The sequence below is a fragment of the Anabrus simplex genome, chromosome 2 (assembly GCF_040414725.1).
Source record: "Anabrus simplex isolate iqAnaSimp1 chromosome 2, ASM4041472v1, whole genome shotgun sequence".
In the NCBI taxonomy this organism is placed as follows: domain Eukaryota; kingdom Metazoa; phylum Arthropoda; class Insecta; order Orthoptera; family Tettigoniidae; genus Anabrus; species Anabrus simplex.
The window spans coordinates 709997135-710022789 of NC_090266.1; the positions used below are offsets into that span (position 1 = coordinate 709997135).

The 25655-nt window shown below is 38.2% G+C and overlaps 1 protein-coding gene across 4 annotated transcripts in view; it reads right to left on the reverse strand.

The window, feature by feature from the left end:
* Window positions 1-25655, reverse strand: part of CaMKI (Calcium/calmodulin-dependent protein kinase I) — a 1265700-nt gene that overhangs the window by 108864 nt on the left and 1131181 nt on the right. The window lies entirely within an intron of this gene.

The window sequence follows — 25655 nt, forward strand, 5'->3', positions numbered from 1 at the left end:
TTTGAATATACTTTGTACAAGGTAGTTATCCCAAAAGATGGCAAGTGCAAATACTTAGGTGTGAGATTTGAAAGTAATTTGCACTGGAAGGGTCATGTTGATGACATTGTTGGGAAAGCATACAGATCGTTACATGTCATGATCAGGCTACTTAAAGGATACAACAGAGAATTAAAAGAAAAAGTTACTTAAGTATGGTTCGTCCATTATTGGAATATGCAAACAGTGTTTGGGATCCTCACCAAGAATACCTAATAAAAGAACTAGATGGTGTGCAGAGGAAAGCAGCAAGATTTGTAACAGGGGATTTCAGGAGAAAGAGTAGTGTATCAGAAATGTTAAAGGAACTTGGGTGGGAAACTTTAAGTAAGAGAAGGGAGAAAATTAGACTTATAGGATTTTTTTTTTTTTTTTTTGCTAGTTGCTTTACGTCGCACCGACACAGATAGGTCTTATGGTAATGATGGGACTGGAAATGGCTAGGAGTGGGAAGGAAGCGGCCATGGCCTTAATTAAGGTACAGCCCCAGCATTTGCCTGGTGTGAACATGGGAAACCACGGAAAATCATTTTCAGGGCTGCCGATAGTGGGGTTCGAACCTACTATCTCCCGAATACTGGATACTGGCCGCACTTAAGCGACTGCAGCTATATATAGGATTATATAGAGCCTATACAGGAGAAGAAGCATGGAGAGAAATCCGTGAGAGGCTTCGGTTGGAAAATCATTATATTGGCAGAAGTGACCACAAGTACAAAATTAGAAAGAATTTTAGCCGAAGCGATTGGGGTAAATTTTCATTCATTGGGAAGGGCGTGAAGGAGTGGAACAGTTTACCAGGGGTAGTGTTTGATCCTTTTCCAAAATCTGTACAGATATTCAAGAAGAGAATAAACAGCAACAGAGAAAATAAATGAAATTTTAGAGGGCATTCGACCAGTGCAGGATATTGTAAATAAAAATGTGTGTGATTAAATTAATTCCATTCCCTGGTCTATGGAGTTTGGACAGCCCAAGTAGGGGACTGCCTGCAGGGGTGAAGTACAGTGGGGACTTCGAGGGCCCTGGGACCACTACGGTAGCTGTGAAGGCCCTTCAGGAACTCTGAAAAGTGGTGGCAAAAGGGGCTCTGGTTAAGACGCAGCAGATCGTTATGCTGCTTAGGTTCAAAAATGGGTAAAATATAGATATGTAAATAAATACAATGTTAATTTTAATCTTATACCAGTTGTATACTATTATTAGAAGTCATTTCACATACTGTATGAGTTGACTATGTTTGTAAGTACAGGAGATATTATAAGTAGAATTTTTTAAACAATATAAATTTATTAAAGGATGATGTGTTTGTTTAATAGAAAAAATTAGTGTAAATTGTATAATATTGTATTCTAGGAAAATATTTTCTTCGTCGCTTGTTAATTTAAAATTTAGTGCTTGACAATAATGTATTTTAGTGTACCATTTGCCACCAAGGTAGACACCTCATTTGCAAATAAAGAGATTTTGATTTGATTTTGAATCGTTCTCAGTTACTACTTCGATTCTGGCACTTTGGTCCCAATGAAGCTTCAGCTGGAAAGTTGCACAAGATTCAGCCACTGTTAGATATAATGCATATGAACTTCCAGAGTGTCAAAACTCCAGGGGAAAACCTCGTAGTTGATGAATCAATGATTCCGTGGAGGGTTCGTTTATCATTCCGGCAATTTATGCCTGGTAAGGCACACAGGTTCAGTGTTAAACAATTTAAGCTGTGCGACGACACGGGCTACACCTACAAAACTAAAGTATATGCTGGTAAAGGTACCTTGAGTGCTCGGAATACACTGAGCATGGCTACTCAAGTTGTAATGCAACTTATGGACCCGTATCTGGACAGTGGCCGTTTTCTCTGCACCGAGAATTATTACTCATCAATTGAGTTAGCTGAGGTGCTACTGGATCGTAAGACACATTTTATTGGCACACTTGGAAAAATCGAAAAGGTTTACCAAAGGATGTTGTAAATGCAAAGCTTAGGGATAACTCATTGCAATGGAGAATGGAAATGGACTGACAGTGATAAAGTGGAGAGATCAGAGGGACGTGCTGATTATGTCAACCAAATGTTCTAATGAATTGCTACGGGCAAAAAGAACAGGAAGCACAAAGATGTGGTTAAACCGAAAATGGTAATAACGTACAATAAAATGAAAGGAGGAATAGATATTGTAGACACACTTTCTTCGTATCACACTGCAATGAGGAAAACCATCCGATGGTACCATAGAGTTGCAGATTACATTCTTTTTGGTACTGCCGTTGTAAATGCACTGCTTCTGTACAATAAGACGCGGGTTACTGGACATCGGAATATGTCTCTTGCGGAGTTTCGAAGGAACGTGGTCAGCACTCTACTTTGTCTAACTAACGACCCTGTCAGACGTACTCCTAAGAGAGAGAACCACTACCTTGGGGAAGCCAACAAGACGGAAGGACAGAAATGTACCAGGTAAATGTTATCAAGTTCAATATTACTGCACATCCGCAGGATGTCAATCCTATTTATAAAATTATTTTATATTTCTTCCTTTCAATATTGCAGGAAAACTTGAGGTCGGTGTCGAAGCTGCTATCTGCAACTATGCAAAGTCATGGGGAGAAAGGCTGCTGCTTCTGCCGCAAAAAGGGTGTCAACTGTCTGCACAACCTGTCTTGACACACCTTTCCTTTGTCTGAAGTGCTTTGAATCATTTCACAACAAAGAGTGACTGAAGGTTAATTGTTATTTAAAGTCTAATGCATATGATGCAATGCGTCACTGCCTGCCAATCGTACCAAGACTCATATTTTCATTGTTTTGGGTTATCAGAAAACTGTTCACAACAATATCTAATGTAATATAAGTATCTATTTTGCATTTTACTAGGTTTTCATAAATATTGCGTTAATTTTTAATTAGCAAATAAATCTCCCGTATTTGAAATTCGTATTGCAAATTTCATGTCAAAAAATTCTGTGACACCATATGGCGTCACGCTATATTTTCATATTTCATAAAAATTGATGTGACACCATATGGCGTCATATATGACCGTGGTATGGTGAGATAAAGTTTACTTAGTACATCATATAAATACATCCCAAGATTATATAAACAGCCTACAACGCGTACAATTGCTTTGGCACCAGCGGAATACTATTCAAAAACATGCCTGGCACCAGTGGAATAGTGTGCTAAAATCGGTTCGGAACGCTACTTTGTCTTACTCTTTGAATGTGTTTGAAAGTGCTTCTAAACACCAGAAAGTAAATTAATTAATTAGTCAATTATTATGCTTTATTTGCTTGCAAATAGTTCTAGTGGCAAATTTCAAGGAAAATTTTTTTTTTGCTAGTTGCTTTACGTCACACCGACACAGATAGGTCTTATGGCGACGAAGGGATAGTAAAGGGCTCGGAGTTGGAAGGAAGCGGCCATGGCCTTAATTAATGTACAGCCCCAGCATTTGCCCGGGATGAAAATGGGAAACCATGGAAAACCATCTTCAGGGCTGCTGACAGAGGGATTCGAACCCACTATCTCCTGGATGCAAGCTCACAGTTGCGTGGCCCTAACTGCACGGCCATCTCGCCTGGTGAAAATAATAATTAAATTGCCTCAGCCACCAGGTGCTGTCATATTGAAGTGATGCCATCTAGGCTGCCTGCAAGTCAATTTCAACATTCAGTTGTACTCCGCCAGATCACAATAGTGAACGGCAACTCTACAGTTTCTTACAAAATTCCACAAAGGTGGCCTATGGCTGAGTTTTTAATTAATTTTGTCAGGTAGATACCACCAGAGATATTCAACACGAGGAAACTCGTGGACATGGAGTGCAGAGGAATTTTCTTTCATAGCCTCAGAAAAGTGATGCCGCCCGTTTGGTGTGAGAAATTTGTGAGGGCAAATTGCCTTATTTGCGACAATCAACACTGGGACAATGATTGGGCGCAGGTGCGGGTTGGCCAAATCACTCAAGCTACATTGCCTGTATCCGGTAGACAACGTGTAAAGTTGCGAAAGCCTGTGACATTGGTGAAGGATGCAAGCTATTATACTATGGCACATCATTCTGACAAAATGGCATTGCAATTTCTCAGAGATAACATCTTCTACATAGACCATATATCCAATTGCTTGATTAGCAGCTGAGTTGTCACCGGGTCAAGAACAGTACGCATCGTCTCTTGTTATGCGCCAAAGGTTAGTGTAAGCAATTGAGGATGATCCATGGATCGAAACTAGTGTTGAAATTTAGATGTAAATAAATAAATTCTACAACATAAATAGTATTGATTAGGTGGGAATGTCAGAAAACATTACAATTCACAAATCGATTACTCGGTGGTAAAGAGGAAGATCTGCGGCTAGTAAAGGACTATAAAGTGGTAAAATCAGACAACATCTCTCCTCAGCATAGGCTCCTGGCTCATGGATTTCAGCTTCACATTCGCCCACTTGTCCGACCTGTCAGCACCACAAAACGTATCAAGTGGTAGAAGCTCCATAACCAAGCAACAGTGCTAATGGACACCATCTGTCCGCTCTTGTATACTTACCGTCTTGTGAAAAATAATGGAATGTGATCACTGTATGAATTCAATCGAGTGCAATGGAAATAATTGGAGTACCGAGCTCGATAGTTGCAGTCACTTAAGTGCGGCCAATATCCAGTATTCAGGAGATAGTAGGTTCGAACCCCACTATCGGCAGCCCTGAAGATGGTTTTCCGTGGTTTCCCATTTTCACACCAGGCAAATGCTGGGGCTGTACCTTAATTAAGGCCATGGCCACTTCCTTCCCACTCCTAGCCCTTTCCTGTCCCATCGTCGCCATAAGACCTGTCTGTGTTGGTGCGACATGAAGCAACTAGCAAAAGAAAATTTTTTGAAATAAATAATTGGAATAAAGATACCAGGAAAGCATTTAATGGACAAACAGGTCTGGTGGTGGAATGACGAGGTCCAGTGCTCAGCAAAGTCCAAGAAGATCACCAACAAGAACTAGCAGAGGTCTGATCCACTATACGGAACTCAAATCTGTCACCTCTATGGGCAGTTAGATCAACCCGGAGGAACCAATGCTATTTATAGGATCACCAGATCTTGTCATCGAGCCACTGAAGCTGTAGGTCATGTCAACCACGTCAAGGACGAACATGGACAGCTCCTTCCAAAACCAGCGGATATACTTAGATGCCGACGTGAACACATTAATGCCATTTGTAATGAGTAGTTCCCACATCAAACTATCTCCATAGCCCATCCAGTATAGAGTGCAGTTCCACCCATCACACCTGCCGAGGTTGCAGCTGCTATCCGAGCAATGTAAAACAGCAAAAGCAACTGGATCTGACAACATCTCTGTTGAAGTTTGGAAGGAGATGGAGCAATGTGAGACTGAATTTCTAGCAAAATTTTTAATCAAATGCATTGAAGACAATGACATACCACCCATCTGGAAAATCAGTATCACCGTGACAATCTGGAAAGGTGAGGGTGATGTTACTGTCTGCGCCAACTAACGCCCAATTTCTATCTTCAGCCACACCATGAAAATCTTTCAGGGGATGATTGACACATGCCTAGAAGTATCGTCTTATCAAATCAATGCGGTTTCGTTAAGGACCACAGAATGACAGATGCTGTCCGTGCTGTCTGATTGCTGGCAGAGGCACTGAAAGAAGAGAAGTACGGTCCATTTGGCTTTTCTAGATTTAGAAAATGCATTTGAATGGGCCCCCCCCGTGAAATCACTTGGTATTCTCTCCATACCCACAGAGTCCCAGAACAATATGTCCATTGGGTTCAGCTCCCCTACCACAACTCTACAAGCCCTGTCCGCTGTGCAACTGGTGTCACAGCACCACCTGACATTTGAATGGAAGTTCACCAAGGATCCGCCATGTCACCACTCCCATACATTCTGTGCATGGACATCGTAACCGAGGACCTGTAAACACCCCATCCATGGACCCTTCTCTCTGCTGGCTAGTGACTCAAGAAACAGGCTTAATGAATTGGTTACCCAGTGGGAAACAGAGCTAGAAACATTTGGATTGTAGCTAAACCTCGCAATAAACAGAATACCTGGAATGCGGCACCCAGGCAAATGGGAAAATATTGGTCAATGACATCCTATTACCAAAGACATCTGCATTGGCTCCTGTGTGACAGCTAATGGTGACACACTTGAGCATGAGTCAATGTCGCTCAGTTGAAGTGGCGTCAGGCAACATCCTTTGTGACTGCAAGATCCAGCTGTGTCTCAGATCGAAGATATACTGCAAAGTCGTTCACCCAATGATGCTGTATGGGGTGGAATGTTTGCCAGTGACAAAGAGACGTGCACAGATCCTGCACGTAAAGGACATGTGCATGCTTAGGTGAACGCTGGGAGTCACGCAACTAGACCACACTAAGAACCAACAGGTCAGGAACACTCTTAGAGTTACCCCGATTTCCAAAAAAATGAGAGGCAATATTGAGGTAGTATGGTAACTTGGCCAGAGCTGACGCAAAGACAATTGCGAAACGAGCTCCGAAACTCGCTCCAGACGGACAAAGGCCTTGAGGCCGACCTGAAAAGTGGTGGTTGGACTGTCTGTGGGAGAACATGAACGTTGCAGGTGTTTATCCTGTGGAAGCTGGAGACCAGGCAAATTGGAAGGCGAAGTGCAAGAACGCACACCCCACATAAGAAGGGAAGGATGCCAGGAAGAGGATGAAGAAAAAGAGAAACAGACTACCTCTGCCATTTCTAACTCGCAATCTCAGGATCCAGTGGTGGACACACTACCACTCACCTAGAGAAATACCAGTTCAGGTGAGGAAGTCTCAGTGATATCCGGGAAGGAGAATGTGCCAGCTGGGGAGGCATGTCACATACCTCTGAAGGCTTGATTAATGAATAAATGGAGTATCACTACAAAGGAACATGGGGAAACTGGAGATCCTGGTGAAAACCTGTCTGATCTGCACTTTATCATGTTTTACATGCAGTCACCAGGTCTGAACCCAAGACTAGCGATGTCTAACCGGTTTAAACACTAAGGGACCACAAGAATGAAGTAAAAATAAATTGTGAAATTTGAAAAATCAAATCACACCTCATAATTAAATTAAACGAATGTCCAGCGGCACAGCTAAATGGTTACCTTTCATCCGAGGGGTCCCGGGTTTTATTCCGGGTCAGGTCGGGGATTTTAATCTTAACTGAATAATTCTTTGGCTCAGGGGCTGGGTGTTTGTGCTGCTTTCAGTATTAGAATTCATCTTAGGTAGGGCCCCGTCCTCACTGAGGTGCAGGTAGCCTACAGGGCGTCTACTTTAATGCGCTGCACTAGCCCTCTCCGGAGGCCAAACGTCATTACTATGATTATTATGTCAATCAACATCTTACTTAGAAGATGCATAGTAGGCCATTTTTTACCTTCTTCAGAAATATGAACAGGAAATGCTACTGTTAGCGAGTCTTAACATTTAAAAACTATAAAACAAAAATAATATATTCAAAAGTTAATAAGAATTTCCTTCAAGTAAGAAGACCTAGAAAAATGATTACATTTTTGACAACACCCTTGAAGATTTTGAATTTGCAGAAAACAGACATATCTGAATGTTAAGCTGGATTCAATCTTGAGCCGTATTATCCATTTAGAGTCTCGAGCAAAAGAAAAAGAAAAAAGAAAACATTCATAATGAAAACAAATAATAAAAGCAGGCGAGCTTGCAGTTACGCGATTCTAAATCTTGTGATCATCAAGTCAGGGGACCAGTAGTTTTATGTGGAATCCGAACAAAAGAGACGTAATTGTCCGCTTCGAAAATCTCACTTGCTCCTGTTTTTGGGAGAAGGTGGATTCGAGTGTCAGCATCGGCACCCCTAAAATGGTTTCCCGTGGTTTCCCATTTTCAAACCATGTACCAAGTTCACTACCTTCCCAGTACAGGCCCTCTCCTTTCCCATCATTGACAAAAACTGCAGTTGTTAGCGCAACATTAAACAGGTAGCAAAAATAAATTTGCATGTACTGCAATCCATGATCGCTTTAGTAAGAAGTCAGCAAACTAGGAATGACCTGTCACTTCCTAGAAACAAGAAATACTGTAGGGTCATCACAAGGAAAGAACGAGCAGGGAGGTGCTACGAGATAGGTTGCATCATGGGTAGCCCATCTTACATACTGAACCCGAGTGACTTAGGCCCAAAGTCAATCATGATTTGATTGATAAAATAATATATGGTACATTTATTGAAATACAGAAGTGTAGTTGAAAACATTTCATATATGTAATGTCGAAATAGGAGCGAAGGAAGGACGACAGGCTGGAGCCTGACGGATTAGCTCGACACACCAACATTTAGCTACTTCACAGCAGGGGATCTCATTAGTTGGCGAACAAGGAAATACAAGTCTACAAATAAGTCTTGGTCAGAAAGAGAAAGGGATAGTTTGACAAAGGAAGCTCGCTACATGAGTAATGCGCTGGGATATTTTTGGCAGGACGGAGATTCCCGTGCCGTCATGGAAAACTACAGCGGTTGCGAGTACATTCGCTAGCCTAGGTTCGGGCAGGTGGAGATTTAAATCACGTGACCGCTTGCCGGCCAATCGTAAAAATTTGATGGAAGACTCAGGGATACCATCTTAAGGAATGATGGATGAGATATTCTCGTAACTTCAAAAGTAATTAGTAATAAATTATTGTGAGTACACGGATCGATGTAATGAATTTATTAGATGTCACGCATGGAAAAATAATCAATAATTATTGGCAAATTAAATAAATTGGAGGCTGGATTTCTTGGAAACCAGACAGCTTGAATGTCATTGGCTGGACGAAGACCACGTTGTGAGGGACGCTTCCGAAGGCGCGAAATGTGAGGAGCTAAATCCACCCGTATCTCCTAAATCTGTGATCACCAGGAGTTCATATTTAATCCAGCAGATATGCTAGCGGAGTGGATTAATTTGATGTAAATTTTAACGTCCAATTCGGAGTGCAAGTACCGATATTAAAATTCCACCCCCTCCCTCAGGGGTATGACGTCAATGAATCCGCGGGAGAAAGCTTCATCCATATATACGGGACAAGGGATCATCGCCAACACACTTGAACTGAATCTCTGGAGGTGAACCGTCGGTCGCAGCTAACTTCGAATTTTACGGGCATACAGTAACTCAACATTTAATGGCGCGAGCATCCGCCAGTGTTTGTAAAATGTGATCGCGCTCAAGCAACATGAACTGGAAATAGGTAACGTAGGACAGTGTTTGTCAGTTATAAATATCAGTGAAGTAAATTAATTGCACTGTAAGAGAGTAATATAAATTGTACCACAATAAGTACGTAAATAACAGACTGTGTGACGAACAGTACTTTAAGGGAATAATAGCCTGTACTTTGCAATATCGAATCGCTATCATGAACACTTCAAGAGTGCCGTATGAAACGGGCGTATCGCGTCGGACGACATAAATCGCGACGGGCGTAAAATTTGACACCTCGTCGTACGTGTCCAGGTCCATTGTGCGGTAATTGGACGAAGATTAAAATAGTGTAAATATTAAATTTTTGGGTCTAGGATATTAATTTCTTGTATAAAAGTTAAAGTGTTCAGTGTTAACGTTGTCAATGGTGAAGTTTTGTGATAATTAAGGTATTAGTGTAAAATGGTAATGTGCCAGGAAATCTTTTGTGGAACTACGCCATCAAGAATGGAGGAGTAAAATGCAGAGAGGGGCCGAAAGGAGCCTCTCATCTGCAAAGCTGTAATGGAATACCGAGAAACTAAGATGAGTACATAATGTATATAATATTTGGGAAATGTTAGCGTGATTGGGAAAAATGGGAATAATTTGATTATACTTGGTTACCTTCTGTAACAAGATGAGTCGCTTAACGACCCATCCTAAATTTGTAGCACGGACAGTAGTAAATATAACAATGTAAATAATCGGGTCTTTTATGTATTCAGTTTGTTGGAGATGTAAATTTGTATATATAGTGTAGTACGTTAAGTCATGCATGCATTCATATTTCTTTGTAGTCAATAATTTTCTTTCATTTGATTTTGGTTATGATAGTTAAATAAGACCCGATATGTGTTTTTCTGTTTTGTCATTTTAACGAGCTATGTAATGACATTGAAGGAAGGTCCAGCTTCGTCATACCAGCTGTGTTTTGTTGTTGATTAGTATGTTCATATTTTCAAAGTGAAGTTGTTCAAATTTGTGAGAAGCGATTATAATAATAATTTTCCAAGTAAATCATATCTGGATTGATTAGTGCCAGAATAAATCGAATTTGTAAAAGGGGTTATGCGTTAAACATATTAAGAGTGGACTACCGTGTAACAGGCGAAAATTATTTTTTTAATTAATAATAATAATAAATAAAAATAAAACTACTTTTTTGAAGATTTTGGTTATGATAGTTAAATAAGACCCGATATGTGTTTTTCTGTTTTGTCATTTTAACGAGCTATGTAATGACATTGAAGGAAGGAATTCGAGGAATTTAAGTGATCTGGTGTTGAGTTTATCGGGAATCATTTAATGACGGGATGTCGTTTTTTTAATTCGGAATTAAGGTGTGTGGTAATTTAACTTGATAAATTAATAATATTGAAATGTAGATCGGTGCTAATAATCCGTACATGTTAATGAACGTGTGGTTTAAATTACGGTCCAATATTTTTCTTTACGAATAAATGTCGTGTCTTAAATTTGCAATTCATTAGCCGGAACACGTAGGACTAATATTACGAAACCATGATTGTCAAATTTTGGTAAATATAATTTCAAGATGTTACGATTATTTGTGGAGAATGAACTAAGGCGTAGATCAAAATGAGATAGAAAATGTTAAAGAATCTGCAGTCAGATAATAAAAGGTCGTACGATGTCAAAAGTGGAATAAATTAGTCAGTTGATAATTCTGTGAGAAATAAATGAATCAAGGAATATTGAGATAGAAAGGAAAATAAATTCCGTACGAGAGACACTTAGGATATTGAAATGAGTGTAAAATGTACGGGCAGTGTCACAGAGAAATACTGAGTTACGTAGCGGGTAGAATTCGAACCCGTGACAGCATGTACGAAATAAATAGACTGCACAGCTATTCGTCGAGATACTACGGATCTAAGGATAATGAGAGTTCAGAGTCCACATAAATGATCGTACATTGTAATCATTGTAATGACGAGTAATGACAATCATGATGTCGTGATAATAATAATAATAATAATAATAAATATTGCAGATAAAGGATTGGACCGCTTTAATTAATTGAGCGTTGATGAAGATGTTAAACGGGAATCTAAATGATAATATGCAACCGATAATAATAATAATAATAACAATGTAAGGACGATGTTAAATCATCGCGGTCAGATTAATAATAATTGTCATAATAATAACAGTAATGATGCCGTTGGTTGATCAGTGAAATAATTATAACTGCGACCGATATCTTAATATATTTTGGCGGAAGTGACCGATTCATTAATAATAATAATAACCACAAGAGGGATATAATAATAATAACATTAATAACCATTTGTGTTTGCATCCCGCATAATAATGACGATATTAATCAAACGTGACAGTGCCAGGAACCGTTGAGTATAATAATAATAATAATAATAATAATAATAATAATAATAATAATAATAATAATAATAATAATAATAATTTCGAGGATGATAATTTCATGGATAAATGAATATTTCTGACGATAGTTAATTAATTAATTGGTGACAACATCCCTCGATTCGTATGTTGAATAATAAGAGTGATAATATTATAATCATTTGTGACCTCGTTATCGTACGGTTTCCGCACGGGACGAGTTACAGTAATACCTGGTGTGTTTGTTTACTTCGCCCGCGATGCGAGGGGGGTCATTGCCACGGTATTTCCCACCGCTTCTCGTTATCTCATCTGTGGCAGTAGTCTACTGAGGCTACTTTGTAACATTTCAGATCAGGTGTAAATAAAATATAAATGCTAATTCAGTGGTATGGCATCAGCTGGACATCGTAAGATAGGAACTGTCCGTGTAATCCATTTTTCGTAATTCACGAGAAACATTACCCAGTCCGAGTACCGGTCTCGGAAAAATGTATATAGCCGGAGTACGTCATCTTAGTTAAATCGAGAAGCCGACCGTAACATGGGTTATGCTCGGGCTCCCGATAGAAGGAAGCTATATCCTTGAACAACGGTTCGATTCAAATGGAATCGATCCGTAAATTATACCTCAAAATGTCATTTTATTTCAGAAGCAACCCAGCACGATATTGATACCACTTGCGGTATAGCAAGTGATTTGTTGATGTAACATGTGTGGAAAATTTAAATATCGTTGCCAAATGTATCGAAGTTTCGTACGTCGGATGGCGTAATAAACTGCTTTTTCTGGCAAATTATTTCAAAGGAAACCATCCTCATAATCTTTTTTTTATTGTAGTTAGATGATGCCCTTTTTAAAGTTAACAGTCACTTCCTAGTCCTATCATGGAGTCCTTAAATTCAAGTTTACAATCGAGCCTTCCCCATTTTAATTTTAAATTGCTCCGTTCATTCCCGTGTTCATTTATGCCACTATATTTATATTTGATGACTTAAATAATGAACCGACACCCCTGAGATAAATGCTAGTCTGGGACTCGGGAGGTGGACGGGTGCAATACCCTATTATCTTAAGAGAGGGGCAGCATTTTGAAAATCTGGTTTGGGATTAAGAGGGCCTCAAAATGTATATTTTCTAAAACGCATGTCTATTTGTGGTCGTAAAATTAAATTGGCGCTGGTTTAGGTCCTAATTGACCACCTTTTAGTGTAGTGGTTAGTGTTAGTAGCTTGAGGCCCCATCGATCACAGTGCTTGCTTTGCTTCAAACCGATTTAGCAACCCTGGCATAAAAACACGCCATCATCAGCCATGTTCCTGTAAACACCTGCAATAGATAGGCTATTTGGAAATATATGATTTCTTCAAGTAACTTTTTTAACCCAGCAGAAAAATGCCAATAAAGATTAATCTCTGTACAGGCCATGAAGGCCCTTGGATGGGTGGAAGGTACAGGCTTCCACTATCCGTGGTAACCTCACCACTTAGTGGAGTAGAGTGGTTAGCTATACATCTGCCAACTTTTCCCCAAGGAATTACACTGGCACTCATTTTTGGTGTAGGCCGAGTGACCCTCAGGACCATGTGCACCTCCAAAAGTGGAAATCTCGTTTCTCACATTTTTCAGCATCCTGACAGAGAATAGAACCTATGGACTTCCGAGTGAACCGAGCACGCCTTTACCACCTCAGCCAGGCAGCCCCTCCAATAAAAAGTAGGAAACAACAATGGCTTAGAAAATAATGCCATTGCCATGTTAATATAAGCAATTTGCATTTTAGACTTACCATTTTAATAATAATAATTTTATTTGCTTTACGTCCCACTAACTACTATTTTAAGGTCTTCGGAGACGCCGAGGTGCCGGAATTTAGTCCCGTGGGAGTTCTTTTACGTGCCAGTAAATATACCGACACGAGGCTGACGTATTTGAGCACCTTCAAATACCACCGGACTGAGCCAGGATCGAACCTGCCAAGTTGGGGTCAGAAATCCAGCGCCTCAACCGTCTGAGCCACTCAGCCTGGCACTTACCATTTTATGAACTGCAATCTGCCAATGGTAATAACAGATAATGGTATCATAAAAACTAAAAAACAAATACACTTATACCTCAGTTTATATATTTTCTCCCAAATGGTGGAACCAGTATTACGGAGCACAGCTATTTATGATGCTAGCTTGCTACATCTCTTAGGTTGTGGTGGTATTTCTCATGTCATTCACCGCACTTTCTCTCTAGAGGTTGGGGATTTGACCAATTGCTTTCTCTCTCCCCTCTTCCTCAGGGTCAAGTTCTCGGTGCTGTTAACAGAAGATGGTATATTTATACCGATACCTATTGTCAGATCATGTTGTAACGCTACAATGTGTCTCCTGTTGCTACGTAAATTGTACGTTCATTACAATTCACAGTTGTCACTTGTATATTATCATGTCACACTAGACACTGAAGCTCTCTCAAAATTTTGTACATTTAACATTTTTCGCTTTCCATCTGACCATTTGGTGGGGGGTGGTATATTTCCCCCAATTTCCCCCTGTGGAACTGCACCTGCATTATAAAAATGCCTTAACTTTGGCAGAGGCATTGCTTTACCTTGGTTGAGGTTCTGTTCTTGTATTTGGTTAGTCTTTACTTGATCAGCTATTTGGAACAGGTGAAAACTTTGACAACTGGCTTTTGTATTGTTGTACACATCTTAGATGGAGTTCTCAGTGGTGTGTAAATGAGTCTGTGCATTGGAGAGGATTATTCAGAATTTATTGCAAACGCACTGATTTACTATCCATGTTTAATCATTATTGAGTGTGGCAAAATGCAAATGTTTATCTATACACTAAGTTGCACTAACCAGGGGCATAGACAGGGGAGGGTTTACTGGGGGTTAAAACTGTCCCATGGAATTTTTAGAAAATAAAATAAACGGAAACAGGCAATATACAAGTGAATGTCAACTCAATGGGTTGGCTCCTTTGAGCACTCACAGAGACATAATTATAAAACCAACAGAACTCTTGAATCTATTTTTTAAGAAGCCTTGAAAGTTGGATATTAGATTGTAATCTAAACATACCATTTGCTGTAAAACTGTTGACCATGATCATATTGTTCTTATTCTGAACTTTAATGTAAGATTTTGTAATTAACCAGTACTGCTATTTATTTTTATTTTTTTGCTATTTGCTTTACGTCTCACCGACACAGATAGGTCTTATGGCGAATATGGGATGGGAAAGACCTAGGAATGGGAAGGAAGCAGCCGTGGCTTTAATTAAGGTACAGCCCCAGCATTTGCCTGGTGTGAAAATGGGAACCACGGAAAACCATCTTCAGGGCTGCCGACAGTGGGGTTCGAACCCACTATCTCCCGGTTACTGGATACTGGCCGCACCTGAGCGACTGCAGCTATCGAGCTCGGTAACCGGTACTGCAATCTGAATATAAACATAATTCATTTGTAAAAGTGTCCTTATAATGACACTCATGAATGTGCGCACCACACATGCACAAGCACCTTCAATATGTTCTATTATCATTTTGTAATTATAACCCCACCAATCGGTCGATCATGGATACGCTATTGCACTAAACAATATTATATTTGTTGGTCACCTAAACTTGAGATTGTACAAGAAGACAAGCCACAGCATCACAACCTTTTCCCTTTTCTGTAAGGCACATAAACTGCGTCTGTGACTTTACCTATGTCAGGGACTCGCTCAGTGGGAAGGTATGCACCATCTAGAAAATTAAACAAATGTCAATGATGATGATGATGATGATGGCTTTGAAATGGAAGGAAGGAGCACATGATCTTCTACTAGCATTTCTCCTGATTGCAAGTGTTATGAGAAGACTTCCTTTCCCATGAGGAACTCCTTTTACAAATGCAGCAAATGGCACAGTTATCACTGACAGGATACAATTGGAAACAGTCCCACCTTCGTTCATATTATCAAAACGTGATAAGAGTACAAAACACACCGGCTTTTGTCACTTCAAAATAACATCTGACTTGAAATTTTAAAGTAGTAATCTAAAATCAAAATTAGGTTTCATGCTAAAGGTGCTGGTATTTTTACAGTAAGTTGTTTTGTTGCTTGTGATTTGTTTACTGAACGTGTCTGTTGTTGGTTCACTCAGAACTAGGTTATTTTGTAGTCAGAGCATGTTTTTTCTATATCTGTCAAAACTTAATATAAAAATTCTATGAATTAGGGCAATATAACGTTTGAAAATATCTTCCTCAAGGTACAATTTGGAATGATGTATTTCCCTGGTACATGACTTTTAAAAGAATTTGTACTTCAGACATACTGGCACCAGAACATCTGCAGATATTCGGAGGAAAGTCCCTTTTGTTATGGGATCAGTAGAGTTATAAATGAGCCCAATTTCTTGCTATACCTGCTACATGCTATTTTGAAACTTTAAAATCTGCTACTTCTGGCAAGTTGACAATATTAATTAAACATTTTAGTGTAGTATTAACATAGTATTGGAAAAGTATCGAGCTCATCTGTAGTAGTATTGTTCGATGTTGATACCTGGAGTATTGAAGGTATCTCTAATACAGATTACAGTTTTCCAGAACTATTGATAGGAAATAATTAGTGAATATGCCACCATCAGATATGTTATACCCCAGATTAACATTTTAAAAATTGTAATTGAAATAGATGTTTCTATTTTAAGCAAGTTGAGTTTGACAATAGTTGCAGGTATGCATCTTCTTCAATCTCATATGTCTACCTTGAATTCACATGTCAACACTAGGTAGAGCTCTGTCTGATGGTCGCTAGACCAGTGTACAATGGCACCATTAATAAGTATGCCTAAAGTATTGAAATTTTGGAGAGCATCTTCCTCATATATACTTTATATCATTTTTGAAACATGTATGTATGTATGTATGTATGTATGTATGTATGTACGTATGTATGTACGCATGTATGTATGTACGCATGTATGACCTTGTAATAATTCAGTCTAGCCATTTATCAGTTCTACCTGAAGGTGAGCAAGCAAGCTCATGGTTTTACATAACCCTTGATATCATGTTCGTAGCCATGGGATCTCCAGTTTTACATGGAATGTGATCCACAGACACAGAACATTTTACTAAGAAAAACCCACATGCATTTGACCAGGATTCAAGCTGCAGCTCCCTTGATGAGAAGCTAGTGACAATACCACTTAACTATTATGCTCCTGCCTGGAAATATTTTTGTAGTAGAAAACTCCATATACACTACAGCATAACCCAGAATGTAATTATCCTTCAAAGCCAATTTAAAAAGCAATCTTGTAATTTTATGCAACCGGTAATATTATGATCATAGCCATGAGACCTCCATTTTTACATGGAATCAGAGCCACAGGAACCAGACTTTTTATTTTAAAATGCCACATACATTCGGATCGCAACTGCCTTAGTGAGAAACCAGCAATGGTACCACTTGTACCATAACTGAATTTAGGTGGTCCATACACATCACAGTATCCAGAATTGAATATCCACTATGAAAGTATATTATACCTGCACTAATATATTATTGTTAACCAGGTCTTCAGTGACAGCAGTGACATGTCTACCAGCATAGAATAAATAATACAGAGACAAATTAATCATGGATACTTTTTACTTAAAGGGAAGTACCGGTAGGTAGAATACTAAATCACAAGCACACTCATGATCAACAGAAGTACATATACCTTTTATTTCAATTTAAATGTACTTTATGTATGCCCATTAATGGAAATAATGTAGATAACATGCCAAATACATCATTCCCAATTCTGTATTATGATGTAGATGCATGTAAAATAATTTTTTTTCCATTAACAGGAATCTAGAATGATGTATCGTTCTCACAAGAGTTTTGTACGATACAAAAACTCAATAACAAGATCACAATAATAAGATTTTTCACTCTGAGATAAACTCAGTTAGAGTTTCAAAATTTTTATTCTGCACCTGTTGCCTTAATTCAAATTAAAAATCAGTGTTCCAACACTTACTGATCTTTATGTAAATAACAAGCTAAATCACATCTGCCTTAACAGAAATTCAGGCAGGAGAGAGGTAACCTAAATTAATTTCTGCATTCTACTGCTTTATTTTCTCTTACTTGTGGCATGTGCAGGATCAGTCTCCTTTTTTTTTTCTTTTGCCAACATCACTTTTCCGGGTCTATGAGGGGTAAATGATAATTCCAGATTCAGTTTCGTTTTTGGCCAGAGGTTAAGTCCGGATGCTGTTTGTGTCACCACATGCTGGTCCTACTGCAAATATCTTGTGAATTTGCAAGAATTCAAACATGCGATAGTCGGATTAAGAGTCAAGTGGCTAAATAATTACTAGCATATCCCCTTCCCCAACCAATTTACTCTATGTTATTAAATCACTCTATTGTACTCCTTTGGTTTTTACAACCATAGAGTTCAAATATTCATTGATTAATGGTATAACCATTTTCGCTAACAGTCATACTATCCTGCATAGAAACCAACTCCTTTTGCCCTGCCTATATTTTAACCTTTTCCTGAGGTAAGGAACATCAGAGCATTCAACTACATTGCTATTGCAACCTGGCATAATGACCAAAACTTTCAGCTTCTTACAACAACTTCAAATTTTAATTTTAAAGAAAGAACTGAAAGAATTCATGGAAGTGAGACTATATAGATGAGTCGAGTGTACTACCTAGGAGTAGGGCTGAATTAGCAAGCCATGCTGTTTCCAGCCAGATATCACAGCGAGAGTACATTAACATCTTGACACTTCAGTTCATGTGTGAGGTGCTAAAATATTATATGAACTATGAAGTATAATCATCACAGTAGACATCTTGGGTCTTTAAAAATGAACCTGGTGCTTGTCCTTTTCCAAAAATCAGGAAGGATATATTACAGCAAGTTACAGGATTTTCCTACAAGAAGATTTTATCATTAAAGTTGTTGGGGAGATTTCTGAAGTCAAGTAGGCCCTAGTTACCTCCTCTTCATTTTCACTTTACTTTGATTGACCTTTATCAGTCAAACTTCTATCCTCTAGGATTGATAATGAATACTCTTAGGTGATAGGATTATGCTCATTACCAACTGTCTTTGTGTCATACCCAATTACAATTGAAGAGATTATTTCCTGAGTATCTTAAATCCATGAAATGACAAACCTCAGAAATCTCATTTTATTTATTTTTAGATAAAAGATTTGAAGGAGAGTTACCATTATAAGTTATTATAATTTACCACTGTATTATCAACATCAGCATTCACTCATATGACATGGAGTTAAGACATTTTGGACATAAAACATCATGTTAGGATGATATAGTGCACTGAAAACCTGAGAACTACCCTGCATTGCAAACTTTCCTCCCCATGTGTAAAAGGATACATCAGTTTTATTTTGTTGCAAATTTGCACCATATTTAAGAAAAATACCCAGCTAGTACTGCCAAAGTTGACAACAGTAAAATGTCTCACCCAAGGCAGTATGTGGCAAAGGCTGATTTTGCATCATATCAAATAGGAAACAAGGCGTATCATCACAAGTTATTGTTTCATTCGTTAGTTCATAAAATCTCTTGGCAAGGCATTTTATGTATGAGCAGTTCACACACTATTTTCTTGCATTTCTCTTTATCCTGTTCATTCTTCAAACTTTGCTGGCGTTCCTCACAATAACTCCATTATTAATAACTATTCAACATATTTACATCCAGTGTTAATTGGAAACACTAACATTTTAATAATTTTTTTCATTTCTCTAGAGGATTTTAACACTGCATTAATATTTATAAGTTTTGGTACAAGGTGTACCAAGCCCAAGATTGAATTCATGAGTGAAAACCTTGCGATTTAAGTGATACTTGCAGGATTGTACTTCTACATTGTCGTCGTTCATTTCAAGGAATAACTTCCACATTATTCTTATAGCTGCCTTTGCTGGCGGCATGAAGTGTTTACAGTGCACTATGTCTTCTGGTATGGGCTAGAATAAATTTGCTACTTTCATTGACCTGTCTCAGTCTCATCCTTGGCTTTGACAATACGAAAGTGGGATGAGCGAGGTTAGTAATGCAGCCAGTCCCTGTTATGAATGGTGTGAAAATATTGCTCATAGGGTCAGTTGATGCATGCATTTCAGTGGGCTTGGCAGACTGTTATGTAATAGCAACTTCTGGCCCAGTGAGAAAAGCAACGGGAAACTACCTCACTCCTCATTTCCTTAGTACACCTCTTCAGTGATGCCTAGGCAGCTGTTGGCAGAACTGTGATGGTAAATATTTTCTGCTTGGAGTTTTCTCTCGCCAATGATGTCCACAACAGCATTTGAAATCCAGGATGTGTTGACGAATCAGGTCCTTGATGCCGTCGGTCCTGGTATTAATGCATATTCCAACTCTCCTTTCTCTTCCGGGAGAACCAGTTTTGAAATAACATGCTGCAAGACGTTGAACATGTTGGGCATTCACTCTCAAAATGCTGCAGAAACTTGAAAAACACACTTCAACATTGTTTCCATATTCTGTTTGTATAAAGGAGGATACAGAAAATTCTCGAGTTCATTCGTACAGCTCCCCTCTAACAAGTTTTACTTCTTGCACCTGTATAGCATATTTTATAAACGAGTCTTGTTCCACTTCAGTTTTGTTACAGTAAAATTCCATGTGGAAATGCTTACAGTCCACAGAAGAAAGTTCAGTTACAAAGTCCAACGCTATGATTACATTCCACTTTTGGTTTGGTACCATCACTAGCATATTTACTACACAATTTTCCTTTTTTTTTTAGCCCATTCTGAAGGTCTAGCGACCTTTACCTCACTGTGCAGTCTGAGTGATGCTCTACTTCTTCAAAACTGGCCATTTATTAATAATTAACACATTAAGGAAAAAATTACTACACAATCTCACAATCAACTGTTACTGTACACCATGGCAGCAGCGATGATGAGTCACGTGAGTTGTAGAAGTCAGCGCATTGGCCAGACAGATATAAGACACACTGGAAATAAAAACAGCTGGGATATAAGACACTTTGGAAATAAATTATATTTTCACAACAATTTTAACAGGGGATGTACATGACAAACTGTGATGTGATAGAAGAATGTATCAAATACATTTTTGTAAAGAAAGATATTGAAAATCAACAGTTTCGGATTCAAGACACTTTGGAAACAAGCTCTTCAATTACAGTGTGTAGTTTTTGTGCTAACATATACCATACAGAATATGTTGAAGGATATATATAAAGGAAGATAACTGAGAGATTCTTCATACTAAAATATATTTTGAATTCTGTCCAGTAATCCAGATGATAAGTTTCTTGTAGAGTAACTAACTGTGAAATGTTTATAAAAATGTATCTATTTGACAGGTAATTTAAATTCAACATATTTCATCAAGTGTCAATTTGAAACACTCACATTTTAATTAAGTTCTTTTTTCATTTCCCTACAGGATTTTAACATTGCATTAACATTTATAAGTTTTTGGCAATGGTGGGATAGGAGAGGGCTAGGACTAAGAAGGTAAATTAAGTTAAACTGTGGCATCTGTCTAGTATGAAAATATGAAAACACATAAAACCATCATTAGGATTGGATTTGAACCCAGCATTTCTCAAATGCAAGCTTGAAGCTACACAACCTGTACTGTGTAGCCAACTTGGTTTAATGTAACTATGAATAATATATCACACATCACATAATGATGTAGCTAAACGTCAGTTCTAGTTCACAGACATTTGGTGTTGTTTTTGTAAATTCATAACATCCTTCACAGTGAACACACTTAACAGCATCCTCACCAGTTCCAGAAGATTCCAATGTCATCGTCAGTATGAAATCTGCCACCATTCACACAGTCATCAAGATTTTAGCCTCAGATAATGAACTGGTACCTACTAAGTTAACAAAGAAACTAGTAGAAATACAGAAGAACTTTTCTATAATGAACACCAATGGAGAACATACAAATGAATGCTAATACGAAGTGCCTGCTACTCAAAAATAAGCTTGAGATGTTAAAACTTAGTTTATGTAACAAAATCTTTGTGTGTTGCAATGTTTGGGCATGAAATCTTCATACGAAATGTTCATCTTTAGTCATAACATTTGACGTACCTCTAAATGTAGATTGCCGTCGCCACTATCAAAAGTGGAGGACAATTCATAGGTAACATTTTAACAGTTATGAAGAGTTTTATTATAGTCAATCCTTGATAGGGAAATGTTTCTTGTCTCATAGTCCCCATGGAACTTTGTTTTCTCTTCTTTGATATTCCTTGATAGAACCAGACAGTCTCAATAATCAGGTAAATGAGAGTGTTGTACCTTGAGCAAATTGTACATTGAAACAAATTTTTATTCTTCTTATTTGTGCAGCTATCTATTGAGCGCAGACTCAACTTAATTGTAAAAAATGCCAGTGATAGTTCTGAGAGTAGTTCCAATTTGTTATGCTACGAAATATTGATGCTGTAACAGAATGTTTAGCATCAAAAGTAAATATTACACTCATTTTTGTATACTTTACAACACAGAAAATTAAATTGTCTATTATTATAACTGCCTGCTGTGTGTTTCTTATCATTTCATGAGTGAATGCATACACTGATTTTAGCGATTCATTAGAACCTCTAACTTAAGGAGCCACACTTGTTCAAGCATGCACCGTATTCAGAGTTGGGAAGTAATAAAAGTTGAAGCAATCAAACTGCTAGTAATCTAATTCTTAATCGTAATTCACTTCTTAAAGTAAGATTGTAATAGTTACATTCCAATAATTGATATACATCGCATGGTAGCAGAAAATGGAAAAAATTAAGTGATGAAGAAGATAACTTTTTCAGTACTACCACAGCAGGGTCAGTAGTCTCACCAGTATGGAATTATATACTTTCTTACCTCTCTAGTACTTCTAATGACATTGAACTTATCCTACAATATCCATCACTGATGGGGATGTTCTTAAAATTAAACACAAGTATTATTCCTTCAATGCACTTGTGGAGCGTCCTTTCAGCAAATACTAAGATGTACTTTTCCCCAAAGTAATATCTTGTAAAAGTAAATGGTAATTACCTGAAATGCTAAAAGTCGCTAACTAAAATGAAAATTATAGGAAACAATAATTTTGGAAGTACCAAGGTTCATGTCTCACTTAGTGATTACAGGTGTTCAATGTCACTATGCTAAAAGAAACCACAAAATGAAGTTTTCTTTGCAAACTTTTGTATCTTTCCAGCTCCATGCAAAAAAATAAAATTGATAATTTCCTTATGACTGGCATTCTGCAAAGGAATTATAATTGTAATTTTATTGATTACTTATTAAAAAATAATTTGTAACTGTAATTCAGTAAATTATTTCTCACATAACTAATTCAGACCAGTTACTTCCTTCTTGTATGGTACTGTTCCCATTGTTGATTTTATTGTATCTTGGAACACACAACAACATGTACGGTACTGCAGAACATGATTTGTTTGTTTGTTTCTTTCTTTCTTTCTTCGCTTTTTAGATCATGCCGAGAAGCAAGTTGGGCTGAATGTCTTGAAGAAAGCCAATGAAGCAGTTATCTCACACATATACTAAAATTTCTATCAAATAAGTTTGCAAATTTTACACTGTAAAGTTAGCCAATTTGTCAAGACATTGATTTCAGCTATAACTCAACATTATACTACTATTGCTATTTACTTCACATCGCACCGACACAGATAGGTCTTATGGCAACGATGGGACAGGAAAGGCCTAGGAATGGAAAGGAAGTGGCCGTGGCCTTAATTAAGTTACAGCCCTAGCATTTGCCTGGTGTGAAAATGGGAAACCATGGAAAACCATCTTCAGGGCTGCCGATAGTGGGATTCGAACCCACTATCTCCCAGATCCGAGCTCACAGCTGTGCGCTCCTAACCGCATGGCCAACTCGCCCGGTACTCAAGATTATATAGAAGAAACAAAAATGAAAGAAAATTGCCTGCTTAAGTGCATAAAAACTATTGCAAAAATGCATCATGGTTTTACGAAAATGGGTGTTAGGGGATCGCCTGTAACAACAATTACCTTGAGTTATGGAATAAACAAGAAAAACTGGGCCAGAGGGAGGGAAAGTTACATTTCTGATGTCTGTAATTGCAAATGAATGCAAGTGGAATTGAGAAATAGTTTTCCTTATAGGCTTTACAGAAAAGTATGTTTATCAGAAAAATATTCTGCTATGCTCTCACATATTTCTGAAAAGAACTGTCAAAATGTTTAATGATGACAAATACATTTAAAATTGGAATTTAAAATTGGTTTCAAATATTTACTTAAAGCTATTTCCCATCTATACAGAGTGTAAGTTATACCAAAAACATGAGGGGTATACAGGAAGTCTTTTTGCTACAGTATGGTACAACTGACAACGTCCTGTTACTGTCTGGAAAGACAGAAGTCAATGTTCTCTGTTTTGCTTTACATCACATACATTGCATGTGTTTGTAAAAAAAAAAAAAAACACACACACACACACACACACACACACACACACACACACACACACACACACACACACACACACACACACACACACACACACACACACACACACACACACACACACACACACACACAGAGCTTACCATCAAACAACCAACCCTGGCATTAGTGTCTGTGTCACACAGAGTGTGTTTGTAAACATCAAGTTACATAAACAGTTTGTGTGCTTGTTGTGATTCACTCTACTACTCTGATCATTGTCCTGGAGCTTTGTTTGTCACAACACGTTCCTTTTCCTTGTGAATGGAGTGACTCACAGCATACAGAAGCAAGCCACCACCGCCGCCACCACCACCTTAGATGGTGATGCCGTCTCTCAGGCTATGAGATCGGTGGTGGTGCAGATGTGTGAATTAGGTGAGGGGGTTGGTGGCTGTGGCCTATATTAGAAACTGTCCCAGCATTTGCCTTAGTGCAGAAGAATGAAGCACCCCAGAAAACCTCCTCAGGACAGCTGACGGTGAGGACCAGTCCCCCTCCGACTCCCAAATGCAGAGGTGTAGAGCCATGATAGAGCCATCCCCTGCTTGGTGGTTTGGTCGGAGTGCAAAGCTGTCGGACCATGGACCAGCCATAGCCACCTGCAGGCTGGCCTGCTGTACAACCACCGACATACCTGTTTTTCCCTATTGTTTCAAGTTACATAAAATTATTGTGTTTTACAACATACCATCACAGTACCTATAGTGTACCAAAAAGATGATAGTTTTCACGCATGCTTTGCAAATATTCTCTGCTATCCTGTGTGATTGTGGTACAACATTCCCTTTCACTCTGTATTCCCTGTATTTCCCTTGTTCCAAGGTAAATGATCATCCTGTACAATGTTTTTTTTTTTTTTTTTAAGTATGACTGTAGAACAGAATAATATAAACATGAAGCTATAAAGGAAACCTTAATACTTATTGTCAGCATCTGTAGGATTTAAAAAATGTCAGTACTCAAAATATAAAAAAATCAAAATACAAAAATTGTTCCATGGTACAACAGTCTTCCCTCCTATATCTTGTTTTGAACCAGCCAGTTACTTAAAATTGTCTTTTTAGTATGTGTATCAAGCTCAAATATTAAATTGAGTACCATAAGTCAAAGACAAGATATAGGCTTTTGGGCTTATGCCATGTCAAGAAAATAAGGTGAAATTATTTACGTTTCACAGAGAACTTTGCTCTGCATCTTCAGAGTAAAATCTTAACTGTTCACGAGAAAGGCTTTCACAGGCCGTGAAAGCATCAATGGCAAACGTAAATCATTCTTATTTTTGGAAACTATGTTTTAAGTTTCCTACTTCCTAGTCATTTCCTCATCAGGAATAATTTGGAAGAGAAGAGTACATTAAAGGATAATTTTTGACACTGCCTTTGTCATTTTTATCACATGATACTTCCCTAAGCCTAAAGGTTGTGTAACAACATTTATTGGA